The sequence below is a fragment of the Ictidomys tridecemlineatus genome, chromosome 13 (assembly GCF_052094955.1).
Source record: "Ictidomys tridecemlineatus isolate mIctTri1 chromosome 13, mIctTri1.hap1, whole genome shotgun sequence".
In the NCBI taxonomy this organism is placed as follows: Eukaryota; Metazoa; Chordata; class Mammalia; order Rodentia; family Sciuridae; genus Ictidomys; species Ictidomys tridecemlineatus.
The window spans coordinates 81,742,140-81,761,920 of NC_135489.1; the positions used below are offsets into that span (position 1 = coordinate 81,742,140).

The 19,781-nt window shown below is 32.9% G+C and overlaps 1 long non-coding RNA gene across 3 annotated transcripts in view; it reads right to left on the bottom strand.

Annotated features, from left to right (window-relative positions):
• Positions 1-19,781, bottom strand: part of LOC144369935 (uncharacterized) — a 112,825-nt gene that overhangs the window by 67,327 nt on the left and 25,717 nt on the right. For all 3 annotated transcript variants that reach the window (XR_013429785.1, XR_013429786.1, XR_013429784.1), the window contains exons 2-3: positions 17,085-17,223; positions 10,643-10,804 (exon numbers count right to left, since the gene is read on the bottom strand). This is a non-coding gene — a long non-coding RNA (uncharacterized LOC144369935). The remainder of the gene's footprint in view (positions 1-10,642; positions 10,805-17,084; positions 17,224-19,781) is intronic.

A 19,781-nucleotide genomic window follows, 5' to 3' on the forward strand; every position in this document is an offset into this window, starting at 1 on the left:
TTCATCTCAATCATTCCCTTGTATTAACATTTCGCTCACAGATTATACCTTTATATTTAAAAAATTCCATTTTTACCTGTTGACCCATGTTGCCTTTAACAATAAAATAGAAAGAAAAAACAGAGCACAGGTTTGATTCCAGTTCACAATTGTGTGTAAATGTTGTATATTTAATTATTACCATTTTATGAAAATAAGATTTTACTGTATCCCTATAAAAACGCAGTAACAGGGCTTGGGTTGTGTCTCAGTGGCTTAGTGGTTTATTGGCATGTGTGAGGCACCAAATAGAAAAATAAATAAAATATATACAACTAAAGATATTTTAAAAAAATGTAGCAACACTTTCTCAGGCATACCTGAGCACTGCGTCAGTAATTCATCACTTGGTCTGGATAGGGTGCTGACACCTGCTCTAGTCTTAACTTCACCAATAATATTTATGTAATGATAAGTATGGTACAACCAAGGCATTCTCTTTTCTAATAAGCATCAAAATAAGAAGCAAATTTAAATTATGTGTGTTTGTCTACTTCTAGTAATATGTATACCACACTTCAGAAAATGCTGATATAAGAGGGGCTATTTTTTTTTAAAGCTGCACAAGCTATCCTCACCCATTTTATTGCCAAAGAAAGAGGAAGTTTCCACCTCTTCTTCAAATGGAAAAAGTATAGACTCCTCATAAAAATTGGAAATAAATATGAAGGTCTATTCCTCTTAACTTCCCAAGAGAAAAGTAAAGTGTCTTTGGGGAGCATCTTATAGAATCCCAGCTGGAAAGACAAGTACCATAGGCAGGGCTCACAATCACTTGCACTTAGCAACATCTTCCACTGGGTGATGCACTCATCCTGTGATTTCATAGGATACTTTGGATTTGAAGAGTAATAATCTCCAATTTATACAGTATGCTATATTTATTCCTAGTATGTCAATCCCTAGAATATTTTAAACCCAATTAATTGGTGAACAAATCAGTTTCCTTTTTAATATGGAGATTATCATATCATCCTTCTATTTATCCTAATTCTGAGGTAAAACATATTTAATGGTGTTTCCAAGTGCAAGTGTCCATTATTGTTTACAAAAATAGGATATGACTAAGAAACTGTATAAAAAACAATTTTCTATCTGAAGACTTTACCATCACTGGCTCACACAACTAACAGGGGTGAGTTTCAATTAAAGAACAAAACATCTGAATATAAACCTGTTCTCAAAGTATTTTGAAAATCAATCCACGACATATTAAAATAATTTAATAATATACATAGTGAGGTGCGGTGGTACACACCTGTAATCCTCGGGGCTCAAGAGGCCTAGGCATGAAGATCTTGAGTTCAAAGACAGTCTCAGCAAATTAATGAGGCCCTTAGCAACTTACTGAGACTATCTCCGTAAATAAAGTATTTTAAAAAGAGCTGGGGATGTGGCTCAGTGTTTAAGCACTCCTAGGTTTAATCACCTGGTACCAAAAAAAAAAATGTAAAGTTAAATTTGATAATATATGTAAACTGCCTAGTATCAGATCAATTTATGTCACAGCCATTTAAGGAATGGCAGCTTAGATCCTGCAAAATCACCTGGCTTGCCTTGGAATTCATGAATCTTCTGGATTAAGCTCCAGTTGTTGGGTCTGCTGTATCCTGTTTTATTCCCCTACTTTAGCACCAGCACATTCAGCCTCATCTGATAATTACATATATTTATATGTAACTATGTTTTATTAAGTTATATGTACCTCTGAAGGAACCTCAAAGCTTTTAAAATAAAATGTAATTTGAATTTTAAAAAATAGATTTCTTGGATTATAACATATATCATAAAATTCACCTGGAAAAGTATACAATTCAATGTTTTTTAGTAAATTTACTGAGTTGTGCCAATATCCACCATGATAATTTTAGAAAATTTCCATGTTTCCCCAGAGATCTTTCAAATCCATTTATTCTCAGTTCCCATGCTGTAGATTTTGTAAGGAATTAGTTTTTGCATTTCATTTAAGAATGGTAGCCATGATATGGAGAAGAGATATAAGGAACCTAAGCCCAAAGGCTAGCATCTCTCTCTCTTTTCTTTCCTCCCTACTTTTCATCTATCCAGGTTATATTTATTGAACACTCAGTATGTAACAGTATGTCCAACTGTCTTCTGCCAGTTCAATGCCATTCATAAAAGGGCTGTCATGTATAGTGTTCTAGTGTAGTTTTGTTGTTAAAATACCTAAGTTTTATTTTAGTCTACAGGACAGATTTCTGAAATGGTTTTATATATAATTTAAAATTTAGGGCTGGGGTTGTGGCTCAGTGGTACAGCATGCGTCTAGCATTGCAGAGCCCTGGGTCCAATTCTCAGCACCACATATAAGTAAATAAATAAAATAAAGGTATTGTGTTTAACTACAACTAAAAAGTAAATATTTTTTAAAAATTAAACATATAGGAGAGAAAAAACACTTAACAAACACAAGTAATGTCACCTTATTTTACATGGTGCACTTTAATGTACTTGATATAATTAATTTATTATCTTTTTTTATCTCTTCCTTCCCAAGAAGGAAATTGAGATCAGGCAGGTACATTTCACAAAGCAGGCAAAAAGTGATTTTAAATTTAGAATACTATAAATAACTGACATAATGGCTAAGAAAAATATAGTTTTTAAGCAAGAGTTAATTATAGCCTAGCTAGGATAAAGTACCTGTGTAGTAGATTTTAAATTTAGATTTTAGTAGATTTTAAATTTAGAACTCTATAAATAACTGACACAATGGCTAAGAAAAATAGAGTTTTTAAGCAATAGTTAATTATAGCCTAGCTAGGATAAAGTATGAAGTCTACTTTCTGGACAAATTTGCTAGGATAAGAATTGTATATCTGTGTTATTTTTATTTTGTTGCTTCATACTATATAAATTATTTCTCAAAACAGCCATTTGACATGTTAAAGTGTCCTCCTCATCCAAGTATTTTCATGACTGCTAACTCATTTTGTACTTGTTGGGTGGGAACTATTAGCTCCATTTGATGAATAGGTACATAAACTACTAATGCCAAAGTTAACCTAAATTCACATAGATATTTGTGCCCTTACCCAACACAGACCAACCTCAAGTCTTATGTTCACAATTTTATTTAACCCAAACAAATACAACCAAGAAGACCTTTCTGGTTAGAAGTCATTCCTTTAGGAAAATCCTAACCCATCATTTCACATTGTAGATGGGTTTAGACTGCAACCTATCCTGCCCTAATCTCTGAAAATTACAACAAGATAAATTTAATTATTTCAATTAAAAAAAGCATGTTTGGGAATCTTGCAACATTCAAAGATTATAACTGACAATGTATTTCCTTGCAAACAAAATGGAAAGGGACATTATTATTGGCTAGGGATGAATATAAAAGTATAGTTACACTCACTTCAATAGTTTTCAAGGAGTGTTTCCTATGCTTTCAGATTTTGTGGACCAGTGAAATTTCAAAAAACATCTTGTGGTCCTGTACAGGGTAGCCAACTTAATTTTTCAAACTAAGAACATTTTAAAATGCAACCTCTCATCCACAATTTCAAAATCCAAACATTTGAAAATCAAACATGCCTTTTTATTCTTGCCTGTAACTCATTTGTCATCAACATCTCAACTAATCCTCCTCATCTGGCAATAAAGCCTGACCTAAACTGACATGAGGCTATTCACAGGCTTATTCTATCATGTAGAATAAATATTCTTATGTTTCATTGCAGAAACATTACTGTAATTGATTAGGGAGTGTCCCCTCAGACCCTGCTGTGGCTGTTATGTAATATAGGATACATGGACTTTATTATCTTTCCAGAATCCAAAATGAACCTATATTCTGAAACATATGTTGTCTCAAGTATTTCACATTATAAGGGTACAGATTCACAGTACCTGGTCATGAATGTTTCATTAAAAGAAAGGGCAAAATTCAATTTAAATCATCAATAAGTATGAAGGACAATCTTAGAATAAAGGATAATCCTTTATATTCAATAAAATTTAGCTTTCTGAGGAAAAATCAAGTTGTTGCTTTTTATATGTCACTGAAGATGATATTAACCAACATATGAGATTCACTGCCATTGGAAAATGTCCTACTCAGATGGCTCCACATTTAAAACATGACCTTTGGAGCTTTATTTATAGTATGAAGCAGGACAGATAGAATAGGAATGAATTATGCCATGCTGTGGCTCCTGTAGGACACAGATAAATTATAATTATACAGCAAAAGAACCAGTGATGTGGAATCTATCTAATAACAGAATTTTATTTTTTCCCTTAAATTACCTTTAGTGTTTACAAATTGGAAGTGCTTAGAATGCTGGACCTGATCTAAGAAAGTTCTCTGATTTAAAAAAAAAAGTTCAAATTAATGAACATGAATATGTATACAGATAAATCTAGAAAATCAAAAGATGTATCCTGCTTGTCAAAATACTGGGCGAGATGGAGGAAAAAAATCACTAGCAAACCATCTTTTTGCATAAGAATCTTATGGCATTTTTGTATTGTTTATTTCTACACTGCCTATTTTCTGAATAGTTTGAGGTATTGGCAAAATGGATACTTGGACATGTCAAATTTTATCCTAGCAGATACTAATGAATTAAGTGTCCAGTAGTTTAAGAGAAATAATTAAGTCTCTGCTATAAGGGCCACCAGCTGCATGTATAAACAAGACAATAAATTATTCAGTTTGACAACATTTAATGAGTTTCTACATGAGATAAATCACTAGGCTACCTGCAGGAAATGAATGGCTAGATAATAACACTTAATTTTTCTCATAAACTTCATGGTCTAGTCAGGAGAGACTATTAAAAAATATTGCACAAGTAAGTTCTAAGTGTTTTAGTAGATGTGCAGTCAAATACTATGGGACAGAAAAGCATGTAATTTTGATTGGAGGCAAGCTGCACAGTACTAATGTTCAGTAAGAGCAAAGGCACAGAGGAAGGTCTTATTGAAACTTCAGAGGCCTAATTACAGAAAAAGATTATGGTGTCTCCCTCATTGTGTATGTCAAAATATAAATGGTTCTAAACTGTGAATTAGTTGTAAGAAAGTCAAATAAAGATTTAATTTCTTTGGTGATTAGAAATATAATGCTCATGAAATATCAAATACACTTTTTTTCACCTCATGGTTTGGTACCTATGCCTTGAGGAACACAGCATTATTGCAGAAATAAAAACAAGGTGGCAACTTGAGGAAGGATAAATGATGTGATAAACTAATAAAAATGAAAAGTGGCAAAAGAGGTAGTTTGGGAGTCCAGTGAAATGCTTTCTATGACATGCAAAGGACATCAGACTTTTTAAAAACTCATATTCTTATTTTTAAATAACTAGGAATAGATTACATACAATAGATTTTTAAATTAGCTTCATTCAAAAATGGTTATTATGAGAAAACAGTAGGAGTTTTTCAAATAATGCCAAAATTATCTGAAAACTCATTTTAGTCCCAGCAGCCTCATTTATTAAGCCATTATTTCTATAATATAATTAGGTAGAAACTAAACCAGCAATAATAATAAATGAGTAAACTAGTGTTGGGGTTTTTGTTTGCTGCTGTTGTCATTGTTTGTATATTTTTTTGAGATGAGATATCATTATGCTACCAGGCTGACCTCAAAATTCTGCACTCAAGAAATTCAGCCTCCTTAGCATTTTGAGTAGCTGGAACTACAGGTGTGCACCACCATGCCCAGCAAGCTAGTTAGTATTACTTTGAACAGCACTCAATTTGGCAAGCAAAATTCCCATAAATTATAATAAAAAATGTGGAGGTTGCCTGCAGTAAATCACTGTTTATAAGAACAACCACAAAAAGAACATGTGACATACCTGAACATCCAATAGAAGAGTAGTAATCTTTAAAAATCCTGGTAGTGAGAAAATAGGTAACATCAACTTAAAAATCAAAGGATAGAAACTGTTCTTTTCATTTCCTTTCCTGAAGAGTTCAGTCAAAATCCTGTTATTGGGGCCCAGCAAAGCAGACATGCCCTGATAAGGGGACTAGGGGAGACCTGGCACAGTAAGTTGAAGCCTGAAAAAAATGAGGAGGATATTCATTCTGGGAGCTTGCAGCTGCAGCCAGGCATAGACTGTTGGAGGCCAAGAGTAAGGAGGGTATTCAGAGAGGGGGAGGGCAAAAGTGCATTAACAGATTTAGTGTTGGCCTACATCAGAACCAGTCAAATATTGGGAGTCACATTTTTTTAATGTTAGTTATTGAAAAGTGAAAATATGAAAAAAAGAAAATTTAGAATTGCCTTGAATTAGAACTTGAGGTATTAGAAAGAACTCATGGTCTTCCATGTATAAACATTTGGAAATACAGATATTAATATGTATATGGGTATGTTCCCTAACTCTTCTACCAATTGGGCTTAGGAGCAGCAATACCCCAATATCAATGAGTACTTTTGGCACACAGATTTTGGTTCCAGAAACCATTCTCTGCTAAGGGAAAAAGTACAAAAAAGTACAGAAAAAAAGCTCATTTTGTTCAGAAAAAGTACAAAATGAATTTAGAGGTAAAGAACAATGATAGATACATGTTTAAAACACACAGAAACAAATTGAAAGGGCCTCTGACTGGCCAAATCTGAGAGCATTTGGCACCAAAATAAATAACATTGTAAATCTTTGAATGAGGCTGACTCCATACTCATAGAAATAATTACATGAAATATTGAAAGTTTGATGAGGAATGTTCCAAAAATACTCCTCATTGACCCATAAATAATGCTAACTAGAAAGAGAAGAAAAAAATAGCATTAGAGAAATCTGACCAATACCACCATAATCAAGTTTTTGTCAGTATGAGACAAATTAAAATCAGGTGCCAACTGATAGGATGCATAGAAAAGATCAGATAACCTGTGCAATTCCTGAAGAAACAAAATCCAAATATGATCATGATGGACCATTAAGACTAACAGAAGCGCTGGGCATATAGCTCAGTTGATAGAGTGCTTGCCTCACATGCACAAGGCCCTGGGTTCAATCTCCAATAAAACAACAACAACAAAAGACTAACAGAAAGTGAAGAGACATTCTACGAAATAATGGCCCACAGCTTTCAAAAGTGTCAAGGTCATGAAAGTTAAGGAAATATTGGGAAGTGTCCCAAATGGAAGATAATAAAGAGACATTGCAATTAAATGTAATACAGGATTCTAAACTGGAACTTTTTGTTGTCAAGAATACATTGGGGATAATTGGGAAAAAATATGAAATGAGCTTTGATCAGAGTTTAGTGATGTATTAATGTTAATTTCCTGAATTTGATGGGTGAATTCAGGTAATCTAAGGAAAATGTTCTCATTTATAGGTACTAGAGAATTTTAGGCTGAAAGGCACTGTATTATCAACTTATTCAAAATGACTTAAGCAAAAGAAATACTCTGTGTTCTAATCTTACATTTTTTGTATATTTGAGATTGTTTCAAAGTAAAGTTTTACAAATAGGAAAACAGCAACACAAATTTCACATTTATGATAAGGTGATTACAAAGAACAAATGACATTTGATTGCTTATTATGTTCCAGACAGTGTTTGTAATATTTTATAAACACACTTCCTATATTATCACATAGAATGGTACCTAAGTGAAATGAGGACTCAGACAGATATTACACAAAAAATCCAAATACAAAATAATATGTATAATATAAGTTTTTGTGGTTTTTTTGTAAAAACAACTTTATACAGAAGCATTTTATATAAATATAGATAAAAATGTTAATTGTAATATTAAGATATTCTTCACTGTATACATTTTGTATAATTTGTATTTTATTTCTTATATGTATTTTCTAAATTAAAAAAATCTATAAATAAATAGGAAGAAAGACTTACCGTAGAGTAGAGGAAAGGAAATGGGAAGGGAAGAGGAGAAGGGGGAAGTACTAGGGACTAAATTGAAACAAATTATAATCTATGCTTGTAAAATTATGTAAAAATCAACCCTTATATCATGTATAATTATAATGCATTAATAAAAAATAAAAGTAATAGCCATGTACTTACAATTTACTTTTTAAATTTACTGTTTAAATTTTTGCTAGAAGAAGAAATGTTAAGATTATACTATTCTTTTTTAAAAACACTTATTTTTTACTTATAGTTGGACACAATACCTTTATTTATATTTATTTTTATGTGATGCTGAGGATCCAACCCAGGGCCCCACATATGCTAGGTGAGCACTCTACCACTGAGCTACAACCCCATCCCTGTAAGATTATACTATTCTTAAGAGAATACCAACATACAAAAATACCTGAGTCGAATTTTACATTATTAAAAATTAGGAAGAAAACAATGACTGAATGAAATATGCTTATATTTTTAAAGTAGTTAAATTGTAATGGTGTTATTAAATTTTATCTGAGATTAGCCACTGTCTAAAGTTGGCAAACCTTTCAGGATGGACTGAAGTCCTGCATTTAAATTGTCATAACTAATCACCAATGACAGGCACAGAAACTAAAGTCCAATTCAGATGTAGAGCTTATAGGAAAAAGAAAAGGGGATCACTTTTTCCATTCATTTCAATCTGAAGGGAAAAATAGAAGGAAAATGAAGTGCTATGGAAAGTAAAATTGTTGAAATATCAGACAACATGGACAAGAAGACAGAGAAAAACTTTGTTCTCTGGTCATATTCCTTTAAAAAGCATGCATATTAATTAAGGGCCTAAATTACTTTGTGAAACCATATTCCTGTTCATATTTACAGTAACCATTCTTTGTCCACAGTTCCATTTTCAGCAGTTTCAGCTACCATAGTCAATGGAGATCCAAAATTATAAAACAGAAAATTCTAGAAGTAAATGTTTATAAATTTTAAATCAAGCTATTCTGAATCATGATGAAATCTTGCACCATCCTATCCCATTCCACTTGGAATGTGATTCATCACTTTGTCTAGAGTTTCCACACTGTATATTTTACCTGCCCAATAACCATCTTAGTTATCAGATAAGCTATTGAGGAATTATAGTGCTTGTATTCAAGTAATCCTTATTTCACTTAATAATCTCCCTAAAGCACAAGCATAGTAATGTTATCAATTTTGTCACAGTATACTGTTATAATTGTTCTGTTTTATTTTTAAGAGATTGTTCTTTTTATTTTTGATTTTTAGCCATATATAACATTAAGATATATTTTTACATAATCACAAAAGCATGGAATATAATTTGTTCTAATTCAGTCCCTAGCATTTCTCCATTCCCCCCTCCTCCCTCCCCCTGCACCCCTCCAACTACTCCACTGGTGTTCCTGCAGTTTATTTATAGTTTTGTTGTTATTGTTGTTTTAAATTTGTGTCTTGCAGATATACTTGATTTTGGGATTCACTGTCATATATTCCTGTATGTACCAAAAATGTACAGTAAGATTTATACACTGTTTTCCTTTTCCTTCTTTCTCCACCTTAATCTCCTTCAACTTCTCTACTGATATTTCTGTTATTTTAATGAAATTCCCTTTCTCATTTTTTATTTCTTTCTCCCTTTTACTTCCTGATGCATTTTAGAATAGCCTCTGCAAATCAGAGAAACTATTTCACTTTGATAATTTGGGACTGGCTTATTTCATTTAGCATAATTGTTCTATTTTATTATGAGTTAATATTAGTCTCCTGCCACACCTAATTTATAAATTAAATTTTTTCATGGGTTTGTGTGGATATGAAAACATATACTACAGGGCTGAAGTTGTAGCACAGTGGTAAAACACTGGCCTAGCATGTGTGAGGCACTTGGTTCAATCCTAAAAACCATATAAATAAATAAATAAACAAACAAACAAACAAATACAATTATTGTGTCCATCTACGGCTGATTTTTTTAAAAAGAAGAAATATATTTCAACTCCTATATGGTACAACTTCTATATGGTTCAACCTCTTAGTATCTGTGCATTCCACATCCATGGATTCAATCAACTATGAATCAATAATATTTAAAAATTCCTTTCTCATATACAGTACAGTTTTTCTTGTCATTATCCCATAAACAATACAGCATAACAATTTACATAATGTGTATATTGTATGAGGTATTATACATAATTAGAGATGATTTGAAATGTACAGGAGTATATGCATTATATATAAATACTAGGTATTATTTATATAAGGGATACCTTATATAAATATATATAAATATAAATATATTTTATATAAGGGATTTACATTTATATAAGGGATACTTTATATAAATATATATTATAGATATATATAAATATTAATACCTCATAGATACTGATGAACTATTATTTATACAGGGTTCAGAACTATCAGCTGTTTCAGTTATCCACTGGGTGTCACTGGACATATCTAGATAGAATGCTTTCACACTGAGAGACAGATGCAAGCCCTCCATCCAGATTTTGAAATTGCTTTTCCTGAGGCTTTACAAATGAGAGACGTGAGGGAAAGAATTTCCTTACATTTATGGGAACAGAACAATATGAAAGAACAAACCCTGAAAAGAGTTTTAAACAGGACCAAGACTCTGGTAATTACTTCTACTACTTGCCCAACTTGGATTGCCATCTATCCAGGCAGAATTCTCCCCTGAAAACCTTACCTGTCAGTGATTTCTAAATTTCACAGTGATGCTTAGCACTCCTTTCACCAAGTCATTTCAGAAGGTTTGGAGGTGGTACACATCTTTTATGAAGACTTTCTGGGTAGCAGCCAGATTTCAGGAGGAATAGAGGATCTAAAGACTATATTAGGTGTTTCCCATCTGCAAGGCAAGCAGCAGTTCATTCATACACTTGCCAGGAGGAGTGCTGGAAATGTTTTCACTACACAAAACATATATACTGATGCACTTTTTCCTTCTCCCTAGGATGACAGATTCATAGGGAATATCAACATAGAAACAATAGCCTTCAGCAAAATGACTCACCACTATACAGTCAATTAAATACCAAATAAATTATTTTTCCCTCCATATTCTCAGGGAATATGAGACAAAAACCACAAATTCAAACATATTTACAAAAACAAACCAAGACATACCCCTGAACTTCTGCATCTATCCAAAATGTCATCTGATGGTGGGTTAAACTATGATCACCTTCAATGGCCTGTCCTGTCTCACCTCTGGTCTCCTTGGGCAAACGCAATGAAGTTGCCATGACCCAGTGATGATCAAGTACTTTCATTCTCAGGAAAGGGCCCTTCCTGGTGCTTTTCTGGAATTTGCCAATCCACAGATCAGTAGATATCAAGAAAGTATAACTCTGCACTTGTTGAGTCCAAACATGTAAGCAGACTGGGACTGTGTGTGGCTCTGGGTGCCTAGCTACCTGGATTCCAAGTTCAGAGAGTTCCATCAACAATGAAGTTAGGTGGGGTCACTACCTTCAAAGAAGTGAAGTGAGGTCACTTCCTTGGCAACCACTGTCTCCTACCAGGTGTTTCCAAGAGCCTCATGGGATGCAGGCTGCACCCATCTTCCTATGGCATTTTCACAAGTTGACAGTTATACCAATGCACCTGGCATCAAGTATTCTGACAGGCCTGGTTTTGTCCATCTTTTCTGGATTGCTTCAGACACATCCCTTCATTCTGACCATGTTTTTTTTTTTTTTTGTCCTGGAAGATGACATTGGGCATCTCAGAGCCTACAGAGCAACCTTAATATTCCCCAGGGATCATTCTGGCATCTACCTTTGAGTCTCTCAGCAGGTGTATAGTCCCCTACATACCAGTACTGGAAAAACAACTCTATTCATGAAATTAGATTTAGGTAAGGGAGTAAGGTTAGGATTAACATGCCATTTTTGTTTGGGTTAGGAAGAATATTGGTATGGGGAAACATGATATTCATAAGAATGTATAGGTGAAAATATGTATGAAAACATAAAAATATGTAAGATCTGAAACATAGAAGGGCATTAGGTATGTAATTTAGACACTTATTTTTTAAGTTAGGGGCTGCATGGATGTCCTATAGAAGTCAATATATGATAATATATGAAAGTGTACTCAATGTGCATGTCAAAATCCACTGAAACATTCAGTTTGTAGGTTTCAAATGTAGATTTAGGAAGAAGAATGAGTTTAAGATTAGTATTGATTTTCGTTTTAAGTAGGGTTTGTGTTAGATTCTGAATGTGAATGTCAGCATACAGGACTCAAAAGGATGTACAGGAGAAAATATGTTTGAGAACAGATATACATCTTTAAGTTCTGAGATAGGGAAAAGTATCATGTGAGTTATATGATCATGAATGTTTTTAAATTGGGAATAGCGAAATATATATAATATTACAAAGACACAAAATATATATGCAAAAATATCATTGAAATTTCAATATATTTATGAACATAACCATGTATGTTTATAGCCATACATGCTTTTATTTAAGATTAGGTTTTGGTATAAACATCAGTTCAGGGTTAGTTTTGAATATTGTGTCAGTAATTTACTATTATTAAATAAATGTGTGCATTAGGTAACATGAGTATTTATTCTACTATACATGTGAAAATGTTTTGAAATCCTATAAATTAGTGTTTTTAGATAGAAAAAAGTGTACTGTGAGTTCTATGAATACCAATTTTTAACTAGATGATGCATAAATATATCATATAATGAATATATAAAATATTTGATGGAAATTCAACATGGATGAATGAAATTACATTTTAAAATATATATGGAATCTGATATTCATGAAAATTAATTAATTCAAACTATGTATAGGTATAGTGGTAATATCAGGGTTACTATTACATATTGAGTTTGAATTTTTTGTAGAAAATGAATATGTAGGGTTGTGGTTGTGGTTTGGTGGTAGAGTGTTTGCCTAGCATGTGTGAGGCCCTGGTTTGATCCTCAGCACCACGTAAAAATAAACAAATAAAATATTTTTGAAAAAGAAAATAAATATATATTTTGAAAACCATATATAATTATAAGAATATTCATGTCAAATAGAGTAGGAAAATATGGATGACTAGATGTGTATTAAAACTAGAAATGATTTAAAGTGAATCATACGAATACAAAGTTTTGGACTTGGAATGAATGGATATATCATATGATGAATATATACTAATTTAACCATTCATAATTAAAATTATAAGTCAAAATACACATCACATCTCATATGAATATATATGGATTTGTGCTAAATTAGGTATAGTTACAGTGGTAATATTAAGGTTAGTATTTAATATTATAAAGGTTACTGCAAGCATGAAGGAATGAATAAGAATATCAGGAAACATGAATATTCCTGAAATTGAACTATTAAAAATTTGCATGAAAATCCATTTAAATGTACATGTAATAACTCAGGTTAGTGTATAATGTTACTCAGATTTGTATACTGTACATATATCATATACATGAGTATATAATAATAGATATGAAATATGCCTTTGATAATTGAGTATACATCATTCAAGTTCCACATAAATATTGATTTTATACTACATGCTCTTATGTAAAAAATTGTTTAAATATGGTTATCACATTAGGTTAATTTTCAGTTCAGCCAACTTTTATGGTTTGTGTTCTGATAAGGGAATTTGTATCTTCCAACATTAGAGTACTCATAAGAATGTTCATGTGATAATATATATGAATATGTGTATATATATATATATATATATATATATATATACATTCATTTCATGATATTATGAGAGTCATGATATTATGCATTTCTTAAATTTGAGGACACATGGATACATATTATAATGAATATGTGACTAGTTATATAACTATACCATTGATAATGGAAAGGGAAAGACAAATGATACATAAAACCTCATATGATCTAACTGTATTCCCATTATATTAGACTTAATTTTAACATAATATTAGGATTAGTAGTCAATATTTAATAGAGCTAATGTTAGAGAATACATAGACCATAAAATTTGAGTATTCATAAAATGTGCATGTGAACCAGGTGATAACACAAAAATACTTTCAAAAGCCATTGCAAATAATGACATAAAATTGTCATTATCAAAAATTAGACAATTATAGCTAGAAGGAGGAGGATATCTGCAATGGCATATCTGGGATGGGTAATGCTCTGGAGCTCACCATGATGAAGGAGGTGGAGAAGAGTGCTAAACTAGGGTAGAGGGCAAACCTTCCACAAACATGAAGGTGTGCTGGCCTAATAGTTTCTTGAGAGCTAGCCTCTAAGCTTTGGTAGTTGAAATGGGTGTTGCTGTGAGGAGCATGGGCTCCCTTGGATGGATCTCCTTCAGTGTGAACTTTAGACATTCTTTCCTATTTTCCAATGTGCATGAGGATGCACAGCCACTAGTGGCTGAATCGTCTTGGGTAAATATATTATCTAGGCCTTATCCAAATATACAAATAAATATGTTGGCCTAGAAGCCACTGAAGTGCTATGAAAAACTCCCTCCAAAGAAGAGAGTATCATGGCACTAAATTCAGGATTAATTTTTCAAGCCCCTAGACCTCTATCAATTTTAAATTCCAATAACAGTATTAATGAATTAAAAGTTTTTCCGATTAACATTTTTATTTGAATAACAAATAAATATAAAACTAATGAAATTTGCTTTAAATGATCTTAATGGTGATAGTATATCAAAATCCCTTCAGCTTTTTAATTTTTTTATTCTTATCCGTTATATATGACAACAGAATGCATTATAATTGATATTACATATGTACAGCACAATTTTTCATCTCTCTGCTTGCATATAAATATATTCACACTATTCATGTCTTTTTCATACATGCACTTAGGGTGGTGATGTTCATCTCATTCCAGCCCAGCTTTTTTTATAGAAATGAAAAAATGAGATTATTTGTGTATCTGCACAATTATTAAAACAGGTTTTTATGGAAGCCCCACATCTAAAGAAACATTTTGCCCACATAACAAATTTACTTTTCCCTATATAACATTAACTTTCAATTTCCATACATTTTAAATTTCAAAAACCTTTTATGACATCTTTAGCTTTGGGGAAGCAGCTGATGGCAATTGCTGTATTAACAGGGAGAAAGAGAACTGTGGCCAAGAACACAAGGGCAAATTACTTTCATAAAAAGCATCCCATAAAGCTGAAAATAAATAACTCATTTAACCACAGAACTTTTAAACCCACAATCTTAAATAAAAGTATTTTCTAAACTGTGGGAAATTAAAAATAGCAACATTAGTACGTTGATTTTAACAATATAAATCAAATGTTAATGTGCATTTAAAAATATCTACTGAAGATTTAAAACTGCATTAGACCTTACTTAGGTGAAATTATGCTAAATTTTGTGTAGAGCTAATTACAGAGGGTTGTTTATATATAATAGAGAACTAGGAACAGAGGCCATCCCTTTATGGTAGATCTAGGAACACAGTACTTCCTTTGTCTCTGTCCCATTTTTATACAGGAGTATAATGCCAAGAATATTTTCCAGATAAGGTGACATTCAAGGTGAGACCTGAGGGATAAGTATGGAAGGTCAGGAAAAGCCATTCCAGTAGGAAGTCATGACTGTTTCAAAAGTAATTTATTATTATTTGTTAGCCATTCATTCAACAAGTATGTATTGAATAACAGCCATTTTAGCATAGATATGTCTTAAAAAACTCTTCAAAATCTGGGTTCAACAGTTCATTGTTTGAGTTGTTCTGAAACTATGTGCAACAAAGTTCTCGCATCTTTACAATTCTTTCCTCTTTGCCTCATAGTGAGAATTTTCCTTTTTTTTTGTCTTTTTTAGGCCCTATATTAATATATTTTATAATTATATGTAAAATTGTTAAATATATTATATAAAATATATTATAAATGAATTTGGTGTTTGTTCTATCTAAAATATGTTTATTCATAATAACATTGTAAGATAAGTAATCTAAAACAAAAATAATGAATTCATGAAGTTTCCTTATGAAGTTCAGAGCTGTGAATAAGGAATCATAAAGATTCATTTATCCCTTAACTATTATGATCAATAAAAACAATCAGTAAGATAACAGTATAAGAAAATATGAGATAGTAGGTCTTTTCATGTTATATAAATTTTAAAATTGAAAACAACCATCTTTTATCAATAAGCTTTTCCTTTCAAAATAAAAATAATACCATGCCACTAAAACTTTCAGGAATCTAATCTGAGTATATGAGAATGCATTTCAGGGCAGTGATGAAAATTTGCAACAAAAGCAAAGGGAAAGAGTGAGGTGGGAAAAGCTGCTCTTTACTTCACATGCTCCCATATAGAGAGATAAGGTTATATTTCAGCCTCCTGTCCACCTTTTTTCAGTTGGGTCCAGAAGAGTAAGAGAGGCTCACTGATGAAGGATTTGAGGAGACCCGAGACAAAAATGACTTAGTCTATGGCTTATTTTCTAAGCACCTTTCCTGAACAGAGGATCCCTTCTGGACTATTAAGAAGCCCATAATCTCACTGGTTAATATTACTCTAATGTGAATGTTACATCTATATCTATCCTCTGATATTTTACAACTAATAGTTGATATTTGACCTCCATGTTTTTGATCTTTGAACTTGCCTCTCCATTACTTTAATACCATTACTGAGTTTGCAACTTTGCACAGGACACTAAACCCACCCTATCTCAATGCACAGAACAACTCATATGTGAAATGAAGATAATTTTTGAGGGTCAAGTTAGTATTATTAATATTTAGAAGTTCTTAACCTAATTCAGTATATAGCAAGCACTATTTAAGTGTTATTAAATAAATAAATTTAATTTATTCTTTTACAACTCCAGCATATCCATGGTTTATCTCATTATGTCTTTGTTATATAAAGACAGAAATTTGGAATGTGCTCAAAGCATAACAGTGAGTATAGTGTGAGGCCTGTATTATAGGGAAATAGGAGGAGGAGTTAGACAGCTATTGCTGCAGGCTGGAAGAGATGAGATGCAGATAGGAGCTAAATGAGCAATTCTACAAAGATACAATGAATTTGGCAGAAATATTGCTTTGAGAAATCTTTCTGTTGTTTACAAAACTCCCACATAAGCCTTTCATAAACTTACCATTAGGTACAGGTTTTCATTGTGGTCAGTTTACTTTATCAACAACCTATAGGCAGCTTCCATGTCCTCTCACACAGGCATGTTTCACATGGAGTGGATGAAATGGTGGCTTTCAATGTGAAGTCTCCATGTCCAAATTCTGAAACCCATATAGATTACACTGTTAAAAAAATATTATCTTTGCATTTTTAACAAAGTAAAGGGTCTTGAGATAAAGAGATGAACCAGAATTATCTGAGTGCCATAGCAAATGACTTGTTACTCTAATAAGAGATAGGAAGAGAAAAATTTGGGACAGACAGAAGAACCAATGTCACCCAATGTTATCAGCCATAAAACAAATACACGGATACTGAAGGGCCAGAAATTATTAATGAGACTTTAGAATTGGATAAAAGTTGAAGACTGGAAGAATTTGGAGAATCATGACTAAAAAAACATCTAAAGGCTCTGTTGGTAGACAGGAATTCCAAAACTGGTCTGGTGAGAACTTAGAAATCTCTAGTGTCTTAGTTGATAAATATATTCCATAAACAGAATATTGGCACAAATATGAGTGTTAGGTCCCCTCCTGCTGTGTGTTAAGGGAGAAGTGAAGCATATATAATTGGGAATGTGAGGAAACGTAATTCTTATATATAGTGATCAAAATTTGTCTTAAGTTTTGTTCTTTTTTATGCAAAGCTCTTACTCAATTGGTTAGTGCCTCACTTGCTGGGGCTGGCTTTGAACTGGTGATCCTCCTACCTCAGCATCTCAAGCCACTGAAATTACAGACATGTGCCACGATACCCAGCTTATCCTTACTTTTGCTTTCTGGGGTTTCAGTTATCCATGATCAACTGAAATCCAAAAATATTAATGGAAAATTTCAGAAATAATTACTTCACGATTTCAAAACTGCTTTTCTGAGTATCTTGTGAAATCTCATGCCATCCCATTCTGTCCTGCCCAGGGTGTGAAGCATCTCTTTGTCTAGTGTATGCACGTTATACACACACACACACACACACACACACACACTACCTGTCCTGTGACAGAAAGATCACAGTCATGTAACTTCCATTACAATACAGTATACTGTCACAACTGTTCTATTTGAGGATTCCTCATAAGGATACGAAAATCAATGAACAAAATTCATCAAATTAATAGATCAAAACAGGAATCACACAATCATCTCAATAGATGCATAAAAAGCATTTGACAAAATAAAGCACAACTTCATGTTCAAAACACTAGAAAAACTAGGAACAGTAGGAAAATACCTCAACATTGTAAACCAAACAACATTGTAAATCAAATACAAGAGGCTTATAGAACCCCAAATGTACAAAATTAGAGCAGACCCACACAAAGACACATTATAATGAGAATGACTAACACAAAGAATAAAGATAAAATCTTAAAGGCTGTGAGAGGGGAAAAAAATCAAATTACATAGAGGGGGAAACCAATTCAGATCTCAGCTCAGACCCTCACAGCTAGGAGGTCCTGAAATAATATACTTCAAGCTCTGAAAGAAAATGGATGCCAACCAAGAATTTTATATCCAGCAAAATTAAGTTTCAGATTTGAAGATGAAATTCCATGGTATCGAAGAGAAATGATAAAAACCTTCCATGATAAACAAAAATGAAAAGAATTCTCAACTAGAAAGCCTACATTACAGAGCATCCTCAACAAAACATTCCATGAGGATGAAGTGAAGAGCTCCTAATTTAAGGGCTGCTTTTTCTAGTTCTGTGAAGAACGTCATTGGCATTTTGATGGGGACTGCATTGACTGTGTATACTGCATTTGGTAGTATGGCCCTTCTGACAATATCAATTCTGCCTACCCAAGGACATGGAGCGGTCTTTCCCATCTTATGGGGCCCTCTTCAGTTTTATCTTCAGTGCTCTATAATTTTCCTTTTAGAGATCTTTACCCTCTTGGTTAGGTTATGTGGAGAGTGGTGAATTGAATCATGGTTGTGCTGTGCGGGGAACCAGCCCAGTTGTTACAGTGATGCTGGCCTGAGCAAGTTACATGCAAAGGCACAGAGCAGTTAGCAGTTGAGTCCTTGAGCTCAGGCACCAAGTTCCAGAGATGAGAGAATCCTTCATATAGCCTATTTACCCACAGATAAGCTTTTTACAAAACTTATATAATAAATGCGCTGAGCTAGTTTAGGGTCACTACATCTCTAGCAGAGAGCAGTGCCCACCGGCCCCACCGTTTTCTCTCCCTGTGTGTCTCTTAGACTCTTTTATTCATCCTCCATTGCCTCTCATATGGTATCTCCTTAATTAATGGCTGTGGCTCGGAGAGAGATGAGAGGGCCACAGCAAGGTTAATTCCTCAAATTTTTTTCTGAGGTTATTAGGAAAGGAATGATTTCCTAATTTCTTTCTCAACAGAATCACTGTTGAAGTTTAGAAAAGCTATTGACTTAGAAGTGCTCATCTTGTATCTAGCTACTTTGCTGAATTTACTTGTCAGGTCCAGAAGTCTTCTGTTGGAGATTTTGGGGTCTTCTAGACACAAGATCATGTCATCAGCAAACAGATAGTTTGACTTCTTCTTTTTCTATGTGTATCTCTTTAATTTCCTTCTCTTGTTTGTTTGCTCTGGCTACAGTTTCAAAAACTATTTTGAATGGAGGTGATGAGAAAGTATATCCTTGTCTTGTTCCTGATTTTGTAGGGAACCTTT